General features: G+C 37.7%; 2 long non-coding RNA genes across 3 annotated transcripts in view; one reads left to right on the top strand and one right to left on the bottom strand.

Annotated features, from left to right (window-relative positions):
- The window catches only part of LOC131981743 (uncharacterized), a 76,802-nt gene that overhangs the window by 24,948 nt on the left and 34,871 nt on the right, over window positions 1-16,983 (top strand). The gene's annotated exons all lie outside the window — the stretch shown is intronic.
- The window catches only part of LOC131981742 (uncharacterized), a 68,090-nt gene continuing 61,278 nt past the window's right edge, over window positions 10,172-16,983 (bottom strand). For both annotated transcript variants that reach the window (XR_009395322.1, XR_009395323.1), the window contains one exon: window positions 10,172-11,081. This is a non-coding gene — a long non-coding RNA (uncharacterized LOC131981742). The remainder of the gene's footprint in view (window positions 11,082-16,983) is intronic.

The following is a 16,983-nucleotide window of genomic DNA, read 5'->3' as shown; positions in this document are numbered from 1 at the left end:
GTTGTAAAGTTTATCTCAACCTATTATACCTCTGCCTGTTTGTGTTCCAGCATACTCTGTTTTATACTGCTGGCCTATAGTCTGTTATATTTATCACAAAACTATCCACCAGACAGCATTCCCGCCTGCTTTTTAAGAGCTGTATTTCAGTTGGTTGGTCTGGATAAATTGCCCATTATTAACTGCTTTCTGTCTAATGGTGTTTTACTGGTGCTACTTTTTTTTTACCCCCCCCCCTAAAATAAATTATCTCTAGATCCTTCTGTTTTAAGCCATTTTTGACCCATCTATCAGCTGCCGTTTTTATCCACTATTTTAGAAAAAGTTGTCTCCTGACATTTTGACATTATCAAAATGTCAAAAAGTTCTAGTCTAGTTTTAACTCACAACACAGCACCAAGACTGTCATGATCAAGGTCCCCAATGACAAACAAAGGCTTGTATTTTAATTCTTTTAGACCTCAGCTCAGCCTCTGACACAGTGGACAACACTGTTTCGATCAACTGCCTGAAAAACTTTGTTAGCATCTGTGATGTAGCTCTAAACTGGTTCACATCCCGTCTATCAAACAGGTCCTTCTATGTTATGCTTGCAGACCAGTCCTCTTCTCATGCTCATCTCTTCTGTGGAGTCCCCCAGGGATCTATTAAGTGTTATAAAAAATGACGCTAAAGGGGTTCTCTGTGCATTAAAAAGCGAAGCCAAAGGGCTTTTGACAGAGCATCTGTACGTGACGAGATGGGAGTGAGAATGGGTTAAAATGGGTCAACTTTTATTGCTATGCAGATGATATGCAACTGTACGTCCCATTAGAGCCTGACACACCAATATTTCTTGTTTCATGTCCTCACTAAAAGTTAGAATTGAATTTCTAAAAGTTTCCTGCAGATGAATGAGTGCTAATCAGAAATAGTTATAATTACCCCCTCCGACCCGAGCTCTTGCAGCATTCACAACCTTTCTAGTCTGAGTGCTTTATCGGATAATGTTTAAAATAAGGACTGTAACCTTGGTATAATTTTTGACTCAGTGCAGTCTTTTGATGCTCATGGGACTAAATTACAGCCCTGCTTTACCCAACTGAGACACATTACAAATATCAGTTCATTACTTTCCTCTACAGATTTAACAAAAGGTCATCCACGCTTTTATCTCCTCCAGACTTGACTACTGCAGGACACTTTATTCTGCTATCAGCAGACAAAACAGCCAAATACTGCATCTTATACAAACACTCCTGCCAGGCTTTTAACTTGTAGTGAGATAAGAGTCCACATCACAACACCATTTACTGTCCTTCACTGGTTACCTTATAATATATTCAGCTAATGGCTTATTTATCACCTCTGTGGCATCAGGACGTCACATCTTTAACATGCTAACAGTGTTGCACTTAGGTTTGTGTGGGTGAAAAGTCAAGAACACTCATAATGCTAATCATAACCACAATGAGCTTTTGCTTTGCTTTTTGTATTATGTTTTCACTCTGTTTTACATGTATTACATATTATACTGCAGATACATTGCTTAAGGGGCTGCTGGAACATTTACTCGAAAAAAGATTCTCTTTACATAAAATGCACTGAGGAGACCAATTTGAATCTTAAAATATGATATAATATAATAAAATATCTCTTGTTTAAACTATATAGCAATAAGAAACTAGAGTGGGACCAATAAGAGAAGAAGAAGAGTTGCTCAGGTTTTTAAAGGGTGGGTCTATTATTTTGGGGGCTTTTTGAAGTTTTTATATCAGCTTCCCAGTGGTGTACCAAGTAGTATGTGTTTAAATCTCAAAGTCACAGAACACAAACAAACTAAAGATCGAAGCAGCAGTAGACCAAAAACTCCTATGTTCTCAGAGGTAAGATTACTGTGTTTATCTATGATAGCTTTGAAGAGAGTATAGATAGTGGTATCAGTTCCCCCCACGTAAACTTCAACAGTCCTGTCTGAGGACAAGGTAAAGCTGATATTGACATTATATTTTGAATATTTTCTCCACTTAATAAGCCGCCAGACAGCCCTTTCAGACAAGGAACTGAAGCTGTTTAATCACTCTCTTCAAAGCCACCAGACTCCATTGACAAAATCACTGATTTTATTTTGCAGAACACAGGAGTTGTTGGTTTACCATGACGTCTGTAGCAATACATTCCTTAGCTTCCAGTACTCATATCTGCTTCTCCGAACTAAATAAACTATAGTAACTATATCCCACATCGGACACTGTTGGGCGCTTATATACCTGATCAGACATATCTACATTGTCACACTTTCTGGCGATCATTTCGAATAAGATCCCCACCACCAGTGTAGGTATAACTGATTTATGTTAACATCTAAACATCTCAAAATCTACATGTGAAATTTAGTTAATGTACATGGAGATTTAAATGTCTAATTACAATATGAAATTAACTTTGATGAGAGAAAGAAGTAAGAACGCACGGGTGACACTCGGGCAAGCATCATACATCTGAATTTTTTCTGTAGTGTATTTTATTGTGAAGGAGGGAAGTACGGTCCAGGTGTGCTGATAACTATGGTTGATAACAGTGATATTTATTTGGCTTACCCAGAAACATCCAATTTCCCCCGAATAAAACAGCAGCGGCCATTGTTTTACAGCCAGAAGATCCAAGTGTCCATGTGGAAACCATGTTGGATACAGATAGTACACGGCTAATTCACTGGCGTTAGCGTCCTTTTGCCGACTCTGGTAAACCCAAGGCTAACATACATGGTTAAAACGATATACAGTCTGAAAGATAAGAAGTTAGACTCTAGTTTTACAACACTTCATTAATTGGAAACATAAGATGATCATTTATATTAGTAGCCAATGTGAAATTTTAATAGAATGTTAGCCAAAAGCTGTCAGATATGGGACACAGTGCTAACCCTAAATGAACCCTTTCAGCTATTTCCAAACTTAGCACAACATACATTGACTCAGCTAGTGTTAGAGTTCACATTATTCATAACCTTATTGATTAGCTTATTGTGTTTACATGGCAAAACTTAGCCTAAACATTTGAACTATGTCACTGCTTTTTGCTATCAGCTAAGCGGGAGTTTCTCTATAATAAAAAATAAAATAAAAAATTTAGGCAGAAGGAGTTGACCTTTATGTTTTGTGATTACTTATATGTGGACTGTGCAAATGGTCTGCAGCTCAATTTCAGTCAAATTAAACTTTATTGTAGGCGACACGCAATGTAAGCAAATGAGTGAGAAACTTTATTTTGAAAATCAGGCAAAGGTTAGGCTGATTATTTGTAATCAAAAGAGTTTTTTTTGATGACTGCAAATTATAATTGCAAATCACCAGCAGCCGGATGCTGCTGTCTTCCATACCACAGCGCTTTGTTGTAAGCCACAGTAAAGTACTGCATGAATAATAGTCATTTTCTCAGCACAGAGTATCTAAGTGGTGGTGGTGCGGGGGTGTATTTTGGGCACTGTTTGACATTATAAGAGAAAAGGGGAGAGTGCAGTGAAAGACATGATTAGTCACAGGTGTTCTGGCTGCTGACGTAAACTCCTTATGCTGGGCACAGGGTGCGTTCATGTAATGAAGGACAGATTCCAGAGCTGAGATGAGTGGGCTGTAAAAGATACTATGATGTATGCACTTACAAAACATTACCAGTTATGTTTAGATTGAATATTTCATCAAAAAGTGCCTCTGGGCTTTTCATAACCATGCAGAATGAATGTCTCCCTTTGTACTATTGAAGTGTGTGTTCTCTGTGAACCATCATTACAGATTAATGTAACAGAACTCTGCCAGCTGGAAAAAAACTACTGTAAAGACCAAAGCAAAGCCAGAGTCTCTTGTTTCTAAAAATCAATAAAAGCAATACCCTTACAATTGTTTTTATTGGATCATGATTGAAAATCTACAATTTGAAAAGTAAACCTCTTCGATAATGTTGGTTTTCCTATGTGAACTAAACAATTAGCTAGCATTCTCTGAGTGCAAAGACATAAAGAGAAACAATAGAGCAGACAGAACAATTGTGGAGATTAATGTTATTTAAGATGTAATGTTTCAGAATTTATTTGTTCGCAGTTTTGTTTTCTCAAATGGGAGATTGGGGAGCATTGTGCTAGTTTAATTATGTGTCTATTTTAGTAGTTTTGTTGTTGACTCATCTTGTAAAATGGCAATTTATTCTCTTAGAAGTGCAATTTTACCTTCTTTTTTTACCACTAGTGTGCTCTAATTGATGTCTTTTTAAGCATTGAGATTTTCCATTTTGTCAAGTATTTTCCCCAATGAAGATTAAAGGCCAAAAAAGCTTGGCTTTTACATTAAATATATGCATGGACCTTAGTGTGCAGTCTTTTCTTCTCAAGATTTAAAGGGGCACTCAAGCAATTTAGTATATCACTTCAATAAAGGTGGAGGACTCACCAGAGACAGATTAAAAAAGAATAGTCAAAATTGAAGCAGCAGAGGCCGAGCTATCCTGACTTTTACTGCCGAGTTTCGGTCAAATTTCAAATACACTAGATCCTACAATTCCCAACTCAATAGTGTTTTTCATTAGGCCCTCCCTGCCTGTTCAATACTCATTTCTTTCAAACCCCATACCTAAAGTTTGTAACTGAAATACTGAAATACCTCAACCATATGTTTTTTAAGACTTTAGAAAGCTCCTTCAGAGCCACAAAAGACACACAACTACAGGCTGTGTTGTACTCCTCATGACACAAACTGAACTCAGTGAAATCAATGTCTCTTTAATGCTCTGCTGTTCTTATTACCTAACATTATGCCATAAAGCTTTCAGTGATGTGTGTATGTCAAATAAAAGCGACTTTACCACTGAATGATTATCTAAATAGTTTGTGATCATTCACAAAGGTAGAAAGAAGAATGCCTATGCTATTCTTATAGCTTTTGAATGCAATAAATATCACAATATAGCAGTGGTGGAATGTAACTAATTACATTCACTCAAGTACTATACTTAAGTACAATTTTGAGGTACTTGTACGTTACTTGAGTATTTCCATTTCATGTAACTTTATACTTCTACTTCACTACATTTTGAGGCAAATATTGTACTTTTTACTCCACTACATTTAGCTGCCAGGTTTAGTTACTTTTCAGGTCGAGATTTAAGATAAAAACATGATCAATTTCAAGTCATTAGCTATTTTTTATAAATTAAACCTCATAACAGTATATTAAGCAGTTCAAATGAGCCCTATCTTGAGAAATGAGCCCTATAATGCATAAATGCATCTATAATAATAATAATAATATTAATTAATACAATAATATATTTAGAAAATATATAACAAGTTGAGTGGGATCATTGTGCATTAAGAGTACTTTTACTTTTGATACTTTAAGTACATTTTGATCCTGATACTTTTATACTCTTACTTCAGTAAGTTTTGAATGCAGGACTTTTACTTGTAGTGGAGTCATTCTGCTGTGTGGTATTAGTACTTTTACTGAAGTAAGGGATCTGAATACTTTTTCCACCACTACAATTTATTCATTATAGGGCATAAATGGTACATGTACACGGTTGCTCATTAAGTTTTAATAAAATATTTTTTTTACCTCTTTTCATGAAATGATTGTGACAATGTGATTAATTCTTGACAGATAAAGTGGCTGTGTTATGCATAATAATAATAATAAGCAAGACCACCTTGAGTGACAGGCGGTGGTGTCCCAGGTGATGTGTTTCAGCAACCAGGTTTCATTAAGGTGGCCTCGCCTCACCCATGCTGCACCTTTCTGCCTGTTTTTGCATTAACCTGGAGCTAGAAGGACTCAGGCACTGCCGAGATGCCGACGGCCAGAGCCACCCACATTAACCTTTACATCAGCTGTTCAGATACCTATAGGTGATGTCATATTTTATACGGTCTATGTTTTTAGCATTTATTCCTCGTGGACTGTGCCTGTGTTCTGTATGCAGTAGAAGAAGTATTCTGGTTCTTTACTGGTGTAACTCTTATGCTGTTATACTACTACATATTATATCAATGGATTATTCTTAATGCACCATTTCAGTGTGAAGCTAATTGAAGTGGAGGCAACTTTTGGCTAATCAATGGGTGGTTTAGATTTTTAACAATGTATCATATTTCAGAAGCTGGTCTTGCCAAAACTGTCGGCACACTGGTTATTTCTTTTGGATTTAAACCCAAAGAGGTTGAATGGATTAAGACTGCAGCCTTACAAGATTGTTTTATTTGCAATTTAAAATACCTCCCAGGATACTAAGAGTGGCTGTAGGATGTGATATGTTTTCCCAGATCTACAATGTGAATAGAAGAAGAGCTTAAACCTTGGGCTTTCTTTGTGTGTGTACTCATTGTGTTTAGACACAAACAAGTACAAGACAAGTTTTGAATCCCAAGGCCTGCAGGGGACATCTGCAAATAAATTATGAATCCATCAGAGTCCAACTGAGCCTTACTTTATTTCTTAAAACCAAAAAGACAATTTTGTGTACAAAGAGCCTCCTGCTAGTTAGTCAGTAAAACAGTGAGGAGATTTATAACATGTCATTTGTTTCCCTGTGTAAAAGTGTTAGCTTGACAAAAACTAACTTCATGAGGTGCACTGACACCTGACTGAGTTAGAAATGATCTTGGTAAGTTTGATAATTCCAAAGACAAGCAAATATCAGGTGCTCAAAGAGTGAAGCCAATTTTGCCTTATCTCTCAGGTGTGCAAGGAATTAGAAAATAGTAATCATCCGGCAATCCCCTATCAGCACCACCACAGTGTCCTACACACACAACACTGGGGCCTTATTCTGAGAAAAGACTACATTAATTAGTGTCCCTCCTTCCTATTCATTGTCCTCCTGAAGGCCCTGTTTTCTCTGTGTGTTCATTAGGGAATCATGTATGATTGTCCCGAGGTGTAAACATCAGAGTAAATCATCATAACGAGCCTTGTAAGGTCTGTGTAACTGGCCTTCAGGGGTAAATAATCTGTATGGGATCTGTAGGTTACCAGTGAGCATTATTTAAGTTATTCCTAAGTAAGACATATTGAAAAGGCTAATGGCACCCATGGTAGAGAGAGATAATACTCAAGTTGCTGTAATTGACAGCTGATAAAAGAGGCTTCATCTGATTTGTGCTGCCAGAAAAGAAAAAAGAGACATTAAATAGTGTCATACCAACTTTGGCAGCTCAGGTCACTAAATAGGATTTACATGTAGAGGAAGAGGATGTCGCTTAAACAGTGTTTGATGTTGTTTTGACATTGTGTGGCTTGTGTAGACTAGCACCGGTGGTCCCAGCGGAGTAACATAAGCACCGCACGTAGACGCTGGAGGGAGGAGGACGCCAAGGACATAGTTTTTCCTACCTGCAAGCTGTTTTAACAATGAAGTATCAAGGTTCATAACTATGGCAAAAGTGCCACCATTTTATAAATGTCTAAATCGTTTAATGCTTTGGCTCTTCAACTATGACGCATAAAATCCTGGCTTTATTATTTTAAGAAATATCTATCAATATTTTCAAGAGAGCTTTTTTTTGCCAAAAACATTTATGGACAATCCCTCTACATATACTGCTGGATTTTAATTAAACTGGGTATATAATTTAGAAAAGCCAAGAAAATAAAAGCTATTTTTTTTTCTTTTTTATGAATGTTTGTGGGTGTGGACTGTTTGACATAAACTGCCATACATCTTAAAAATGGCCCGAGTCACTGCCACCAAATTTAGATGACACATACAGATATAAACTGTAAGAAATCATGCAAATTTTATGGCGTTTTCCCTAAAGGTGGTTTTTCCTTTGGCCACATCGGGGCAGTAAACACAACACTGACATATTATCACCTTAGACAGTTAATATGTTAAGTTGTTAAGAGTCACAGTAACACATCAAGCAGATACTGAGCAACATTTATTTGTAGTCAGTCAGCTGCTTCACTGTGTTCATTGTCGTACGTTTCGTCAGTTGATGGGCAGGTAGTAGGTAAAAGTTGCCTTGCATAGCAGCTACATTTTCGGCATCACTAGATCGCAAATCCATCTTGTCAGACTTCAAGGAATGCCTTTATGTCCAATGAGTTGTTTGACAACTCAGCATGCTGTGAGGAGCTGCTGGCAGCTACAGGTGTGTGCAGCGACCAGTAACGTCACAAGGCGACGTTCAAAACAACAATGGCGACGGTGACTGACGGAAGGTTCATCCAGTCACCTGTCAAGTATTTTGTGAAAGTGCCTGCCCTTTTCCAAACAATTTCAAATGACAACTTCTCAGATGAAACCATCTGGCAGTGTCAGGTTAGTTGTATAGGGCAGGTTTATCAGAGCTGAAAATATCTGTTTGCTGCTGGAAATGATATGATGAGAGCAGGAAGAGTTTGATGAGCTTGAAATGGTTTGATTTGGTTTGGTTTGGTTTATCTGTTTGTCAGCAGTGTTACAAAAAAAATCCTATTGGCCCTATTTTCATGAAAGGGTGGAACATGGGCCCAAGGACTCATTGAATTTGGGAACAGATACGCAAAATATTTTTTGTAGGTAATCAGCTAAACTGATTCATCACTAAGATGAAAATATTGATTTCATGCTGCTGTAAGTTTCATACAATTTGTAAATGTCCAAACAGCCCAATTCCGAGGACTTTGATATTCTTCACAATCAGTGTACTTGTCTACCACAGTGCCTATTATGATGAAAAAATCTGAATCAACATGTAGATGAAATATTAAAAAATGTTATGTATTAATGAAAGAACAGATTTCAAAGATTGAGGCCTGTACTCCTTGAGTGCTTTGCAATTAGCAAATGTAAGTAGGACTGCATGCCATGTTTTAAAAGATGCTTTACAATAAAAACATTTGAAACAGGGATCTACAAATCTTTTTTATGCACTGCAGTTAAAATCACAATGACATATTCAGTAAACCGTGACGTGCTGACTCTAGTAAGAGTGCATTATTTTGTCAGGCGCAGTTACCACACTTTCACATTAAAACAACTTAATACATTTCAGTGATATGAGCTGTTTTATGTTCTCCTCATTACTCTTCCATTTGTTTACAGCAGATTTCGATCTCCAAACACAGTAGTTTCCACAGGCTCCTTCACAGAGTGCAGTTCTCCTGCATGCATATTCTCAAAGAAGTGCACTTTCTCTCTCCCCCTTCAATTTCCATGGACACTTGTGGTGCCTGCAGACCTGTCAGCCTCTCACTCCCACAGTGAGCAAAAACTGGCTGCAGAGAACAACCCCTGGGGACTAACTATCTTAATTAGCAAGTATTTCTTTTTCCGATGTGAAGCATGGCACAGCAGAGGGCACAGTGAGAAAAGGCCAACCCGCAGCTTTCCATTAAAGGCTTAACCTGCTAAGGAGCTAGCAAGAACATCTAACAGCAGGGTGATCAAAGACACACAAATCCATACTGGTCATGTATGGACACACACTAATGGGTTTGCAAACACACATACAGTACAAATTCACAGGCTTGTAATAAAAAATTCAAACCATTTACGCAGGGAAAACAGCTGGACCACTGAGATATCACGGTGTCCGGACTATTCAGCATTTTTTTTGGGATATCCAAATTTAAATAGCTTTCACTTTTTTCCCTTCACATGCATCCAACAGTTCCATCAGCTAGAGCCATGTGTTATCTAGCTAAAGAAAAAGCCAAAGCACCTGCTCTTATAACCACAGAGCCTTTGAAGGCATTAGGATGCATATTGACAATACAGGACCCTGGGCAATTACAGGCCTTATCTTCCTGCCTGACAAACAGTCTGCTTCATTATGGGCTTTTAGCTGACACCTTACCTCAGCTTCCCGCATTGAATCATCACTACTAATGCAGAAAATGAAATGGCTAAGAGGTTTGTTAAATATATCTGGATTGTTTAACCATAATTTTCCTCCTTGATAGTCCTTTTAAAGCATCCATTAGTGAGCGAATGCAGTGAATGACAATTGAAGAAAGGACATTGGGGGATGCAGAGGAGGAGGAATATGTAATGCACTAACTTCTGAGGGAAGGCAGAGGGGCTGCTGGCTTGAAATTATTTCAAGCAGAAGAAAATTACTTGTAATATAGTGGACTCTCTTTAGCCTTAAACAAAACCAATAACAAGGGTTTACAATTTTAGTTATTTATTGATTGATTTATCCCTGTGTGCCAGAAAAAAATCTGCAAACAGAGAATGTGATGGCAAATCCCAAAACAGCTATTTCCTGGAGCAGGTTGTACTGATTGACAATTAAAAGACTGTCCGCCTTGATCACAGAAACACTCAATTGGTATGTTTATATTTTTGCTATGAATGTTTAGGTTCAATGTTGAAACTCCTTTAAACGAAAGTGCTTGTTTTACTCAAATGGTCTGCCTCTGTAAATAAGTTAAATTTAAGGACTAATCCACATGAAATTAGGAAAGATTAAGAAATGTTTGTAAAGCTTGCATATAGAGTGTTTGTTCCTGTGGCACAGTGCCCATACATCTGGGATTTCCTAGGGATAAAAGTGCAGTGTAATTCGCTAGATGGCTTCCTTTGAAAATATAATTCAGTGGGGACGTGCACACATGGTTCAGACAAAGGCATGGTGCTGAAATAAATTCATGAGAGACCTGCTGTCCATTGTGCTGAAACATCTTATCCATAGTTTGCTGTCCATGGAGCTGAAACATCCCCACCCTCTCTGTTCGCTGTCCCTGGTGCTGATATATCTCCACCAGACAGTTTGCTGTTCATGGTGGTAAAACATCTCCACCAGGCCATTAGTTGTCTATGGTTCTGAAACAATTCTTTACAGAGCTGCTGTACACAGTGCTGAAACATCCCTACCCCACAGATTGCTGTATATGGTGCTGAAACGTAACCATCAGAGGGTTGCTGTCCATGGTGCTGAAACATTACCATCAGAGGGTTGCTGCCAATGGTGCTGAAACACTTCCATCAGAGGGTTGCTGTCAATGGTGCTGAAACATTACCATCAGAGGGTTGCTGTCCATGGTGCTGATATATCTCCACTCCAACTGTTTGCTGTCCATGGTGCTGATACATCTCCACCAGGCCATTAGTTGTCTATGGTTCTGAGACAAATTCGTTACAGAGTTTACAGTCCGTGGTGCAGAAATATAAAACCAGGCAGTTTGTTGTTTATAGTGTTGAAACATTTAGATTTTGTGGCTCTTCTATGTCTTCCCAATGACTAAATGTTCTGCTCTGGTCCTAACAATCCATTTCAGCACTCATTCAGCAAATTGATTTTCTTTGTTTACCCCTTATTTTCCTCTTTTTTGGTTAAAAATTAAGGTTCACGCCCATGGGCTAATTAGCTACAATTACTGATGATGGCTAATTGCATCTGCCATTAGACATCTCACAGTGTTACCATAGTAACACAGCGGGTGCCAGCCTTGTGGATGTAGTGTTGATATATGGATTTTGTGTACAATATGCTACCCATTAATTAAATATGACAGAGCCGCATGTTCCTGAAGATAACAGCATGCTCCTGCTTTTGGGCTTCTCCATTTTGCCCAGACCCTATTGACCTTGTCTGAGTGTAAAGGTTAAAGTAGACAGCAGTGTTTTGTTTTTTTGTTTTTAGATACAGTAAGCATCTGGTGTATATGATATGATCAGACTTCAAAAGAGCACAGAGTCCAGGTTGTGTTTGCCCTGGACACAGAAATAACCTCAGTGGAGAGGTGTGAAGCAAAAGGAGCAAGAGAAAAGAGAAACTGCAGACAGACACTGTTTGCACATCACAAATAAGAAGCGCTACAATGTGTCCAGGGAGAGGGGGGAGGTGTGAGGGTAAAGAATGCAGAGGGCTTTGAAAAAAAGAATAGCGAGGGTGGAATGCACAAAGGGTCAGTCTCTGTTTAAAGAGTTACAAGTTAGATGGTGGATGGATGGCAGAGGGTGATTAGGTTTAATGTAAGGGGAGATGAGTGGGTAGGGAAAAAGGAGGGAAATAAGCATCTTTTACTGAGATGAAGGAAGACGAAGGGACAGAAAGATGAGGAGCCTTCTAAACATTATGATATTGATTATTCATGGCTTCAGGTGGTGAAAGAGCCCGACTATCTGACACTTTCAGAATTCAACAGAGCAAAGCACCAGCTTACCTAGCATGACATTCAACGATCAACTGGCTTTACATGAAGCTAATAATAGTTCACTTTACTGAAGTAAATGTCTTCTCAGAAAATAAAAACATCATAGCAACAAGGGGGTCTGCAGATCCAACAAAGAAAAAGACCAAACGATGAGGTTCAGGCATACAGTATGTGGCTTTGTGGTGTTTGCAAACATGATAATAATAAAGCATCGCCTATTCCAACATTATATAGAGGTAATTGACTTCTTCAAGCTGAATGCTTACAATGATCTATCCCTTCATTGCTTTTCTCACGATTTACTTTGCATTTGCTTATTAAAATTGATTTTTTTTACAATGAACAAACACACATTGGATTTGAAAAGGCAACACTGTTTATGCAGGAGTCTCTTACTAAGGTATTTTATTAGACTAATAAAAGTTATGCACTGATTTCACTCCCGTCAGATAGACATTTGTTATTATGGATTACACATCCCTCCCAGACATTAACCTTAAACTTAAATATATATGTTAACAAGCTCAAAACCATCTGCTGTTATATATAATCTTAACCTTGACATGTGTATCTGAGCACATATGCCAACAACAACAGCAAAAGGGATTCTTTTAGTAATAACTTGTCAATAAAAGTCAATAGCAATATGCTTGAGAAATGGAGTGGAATCTGTTTTTCAATAATGAACATGTGCAGCCTCCGGCAAGTACACTTTTATAGACAACACCAGCGATGCTCTTCATGATGCAACTACAATGATTCATAAATGTAGAAAGCCAGGAGGTAAAATTCATGAAGACGGTATTATGTATAATGAGAACTGAAAATAAAAACTTAAGAACTTCTTACATTTTAGACTTAAAAACTAAACTATTCTAAAGTGGAAATTATTTTTGAAATGATTTTTTCACATTTTTACAAAGAAATAAATATACTTGTCTAACTTTTACTTTTAATTTTTTTCTCTGTCTGACCTTTCATGCCTGAATACATGAATGGTAAGAGGTTAGCAATGTATTCAACTACCCACAAATCTTTTACCCCCCTTGCGTAGAGGATTTCCATATATTCTGTCCACTCTTTTGTCCAGCTTTGTGTTGCGTAAGTGCTCTTTTGACACTTGCAGCTAAAAAAAGCCTCAGTGTCTCCGGACAAACAGATCCGCTTTGGGGTCCTTAGCGGCTACAGGGTCTAAATTGGTGCCATGGTATGAGGATCAGGTCCCTGCTATGTGCAAGCTAATAAAAAACACTTACCCATACTATCACAGGAAGCACCACTGGGCCTTGTTTGTGCCAATTAATATCCTCCTACTTTTATGTCAGATCTGATTCTTATCTTGGATTGTACATGCAAAGTGTAAACTATCCTCCTGGGTCAGTTGTAAGAAGCAGTGGGAGCCTGTTACGTATGAGTTCTTCAGGTTCCAACGAGTTTCCGTCTCATTCTGCCTCCTGCGCTCAAAGCTGCAGGCAGTCTCTCTGAAACGTACCATTTGTGCAATTATAGAATGAATGTGGATGTTTTGAGCCCATTAAAACTGGAACACTGTGCTCGACATGAACAGTATTTCAGTGTGTCTGTATTTAGAAAAGTGTGATGAAATATTAAATCAGGGCATGTTTCACTGATTGGAGTGTCATTACTTAGCTCAATATCATATAATGAGACCTACATTTTATGCCAGTTCATTTTGAGTTTATGTGTGATCCCAAACAACACATCAAAGACGGATTCTTTAAATGTGCAATGAGTGTTGTAAGTGGGAAAACAAAACTCCAAGTTAAAAGACAGTATAATTAAATACATACAACTGTGTATTAAAGCCTGACAGATATATCACTTGACAGATATTATCGTCCTTTCAAAGGCATATCGGTATTTGTGTTTATGCTGTTCGATATGTACCATTACTTTATTACACAATATCTAATGCAGAAAATGTTGCTTGGCATGATTTAGATATGGTGTTGGGTTTTCTTTTCTTTTTTAAACAGACAGAAATTGACTGAAACTGAACAGTAAGGATGTTTATTTAGCTAATCATTTTATTCCTATTGATTGATTGATTTTAATTGCCTTTAAGTTAAAATACATGACTAAGTCTGACACTTATTTCTATTGTAGTCCTTGGTATTTATTCTGTATTTTCTCAATTACCATTTATAGAATTGACACACATGTATAATGTATAATAATGTTAAATACTATTTAATAGTATTTAAAAGTTTTATGGTTAAGAAAGTAGCTCTACGGATACCTTTTACCGAATGGTGAAAAATTGGTGCACAATCCAAATCAGTCACCATATCATTTGTTATTAAATGTCCTCTTTAAATCAGTATCAGCTTCTGTCTCAAAAATCCCATATCGTTCGGGCTCTACTGTATATACAAAATAAAATACTTGGACGTGGACAGATATTTATTAGTCTCCATCGTCATTACTTTCGTAGCAAGAATTACCAACAGTGCGGGGACATAATGTTTCAGTCACCATGGACACCAGCTATCACCTTAGGCATTAAGAATCAAGACGTTCTAACCTCAAAGGACAGTGTTACTGCCCAGCTGCAGCCACAACCTGAAAGGAAATAGAAAGAAGACACGTACACTGCAGACTAACTTATTAGCTTACTCCTACTCACACAAACAGACACGCAGCAGCAGGAATGAACAGGGTCACACAGACCACAAAAACAGGATACCAAAACTAAAATTGCATCGGCAAGAACCTGAACCTGTGAAATAATGATCACACCAGAGTTAAACATTGCTATATGAAGAGAATGAGTCACTTCCAGTAACGGAGCAAAGCTTAAAAGAAGGCTAGGAGCACTGTGGAGCATGAGTAGGCTGCTGTTTTGTTGCTCTTCTGCACACACAGGTCACACCAACAAGCTCACAGTTTACATGAAAAAGCCCTGCCAACGGTTTGACACTGTTCCACATGTCTACAGGAGAAGACTACAAGTCACAGCAGTAAATATGGATGTGAACAATGCAAACACTCACAAAACTGGCTTTGCAAATATTTTTCTGAGGAAAAAAAAATTAATATATATATATTTGTTAAGGGTTTTTTGGTGATTAACATTGAATTTGAATAGAAACTACATTTTACAGTTCACTCCACCACTAGTTGTTGTGATGCTTTGGCTGTACAAGAATAAATTGTGTGTAACCGTATCATTGTAATCTGCATATGCGTGCTTGTGCTAAAAGAACACAAACAATGAAAAAACTCACTCAGCATAACATTGTGCTGCAGGACCATATGTGATCAAAACCAGTACGGACCTTTAATGTTTTGGCATTAATAATTTCCATTGCCCTGGCATAGAGTGGAGTCATGGCAGGGTGAACAAAAGACAATCTTGTTTTGCTCAAGAATTTCCCTCCAGCACTGTGCACAACAGTCTTTGGTTAACTGGAGCACAAGCAATATAGTGATTAATGCACAAAATGTGTGCATTAAACATTGGATTGATGGAGTAATTGCATAAGGTTTTACAGCAGCAGTTGTGCAAAAATATGTGTCAAGTTGGTGCAGTTCATCTCATATGTCTTGGTTAATGAGGCGCAGGAAGTTTAGTCATGGTTTGGTTTTTAATAGGCAGTCTTCTGAGTCTGGTTCTTGAGGTTGTTAATTCCGTTAAGTGGGTTTATGCTGTTGAATACAACAGTTGCATTAAAAAATGACAGGTACTCTTTGCCACAATGAATGAGGAATCGATAATGTCATTCCTTGATGTCCTGACACCAATCTATACCTGTGTGTGTACACTTAAGGGGTCAAGCACGCAGGTTCTGGTTTTTCATGTTCTGTAATAACGTACTGTTTGAAGAAATAACTTTGATCCATGAAAGCATGCAAACGGCCTGATAGACATCAAGTGAGTTATCCAAGTGAGTGTGGGCACCATTACCTGTAATTGCGCTTGTGATCTCATTTCTAATCGAGCAATCTTATATGTTGAAAACATGAAGTTGCTGGCAGAGAAGAGAGAGCCGATATTGAACACTACAGCTCCTAATAGAAAATTAATTTTAGCCTTGTGAAATCTGCAGTTCTTACTGCTCGGAGTACACATATATAATGAGTTTATTATCACTCCATGCAAAACAGACGTCTAGTCATTAACACTCTTGTATTAATAAACTATAAACTACAGCACTGGGTTTTTGTGTTATTAGCAATCAAATTAAAAGAGCGTGAAACAAGGAGGTATTTAAAATGCTGATATTACATTATTGAGGGTGCCGCAGTTTGAACAGAAGCAGAACAAACAAACCTGTAAATCTGAACTTCAGCAAAACAGCTGACTTATCTAGATGTGAGTTTAAGCTTTTTAATATTATAGATTTCTATTTCATTTAAAGCTATTTCAACCTTGACAGCAGAACTTTGTTATGCTTCTGTACAGGGTAATAGATGAAAACAGTGTTCAGCCCTACTCTACATAGATAAAATGAACAGTGATACCACTGGAAACACTCAACTTCTGCAGCTGATGGATTTAAATATGAGTCTTATGAATTAATGAATATTTAAGCCAAATAACACCCATGTGCACATTTCACTCACCCACACACTAGTATTTCTAATAGTATTTAAATATGCCTCATGGTATTTATATCTTAATTAATTATTCGCTTTAATATAATGTCTACCGTAAAGAGAATAGATCTACAGCCCTGTCCATTGATTACCATCTTCAGGACCCCAGATGAGTCAGATCGATTGAAATCTGTGTAAAATGAAAGTATAATTTTCACATCTTTACTCAGATGTTGCCTACTCCTACAGTGGAAACCTCCGAACCCTCGTTCTGTTTCACAGTGGCTCTAGACACTGTGTTTTTTCA

The sequence above is a fragment of the Centropristis striata genome, chromosome 12 (assembly GCF_030273125.1).
Source record: "Centropristis striata isolate RG_2023a ecotype Rhode Island chromosome 12, C.striata_1.0, whole genome shotgun sequence".
Taxonomy (NCBI): Eukaryota; Metazoa; Chordata; class Actinopteri; order Perciformes; family Serranidae; genus Centropristis; species Centropristis striata.
The sequence above is the reverse complement of the archived record's forward strand: the minus strand, read 5'-3'. Positions and strand labels throughout refer to the sequence as shown.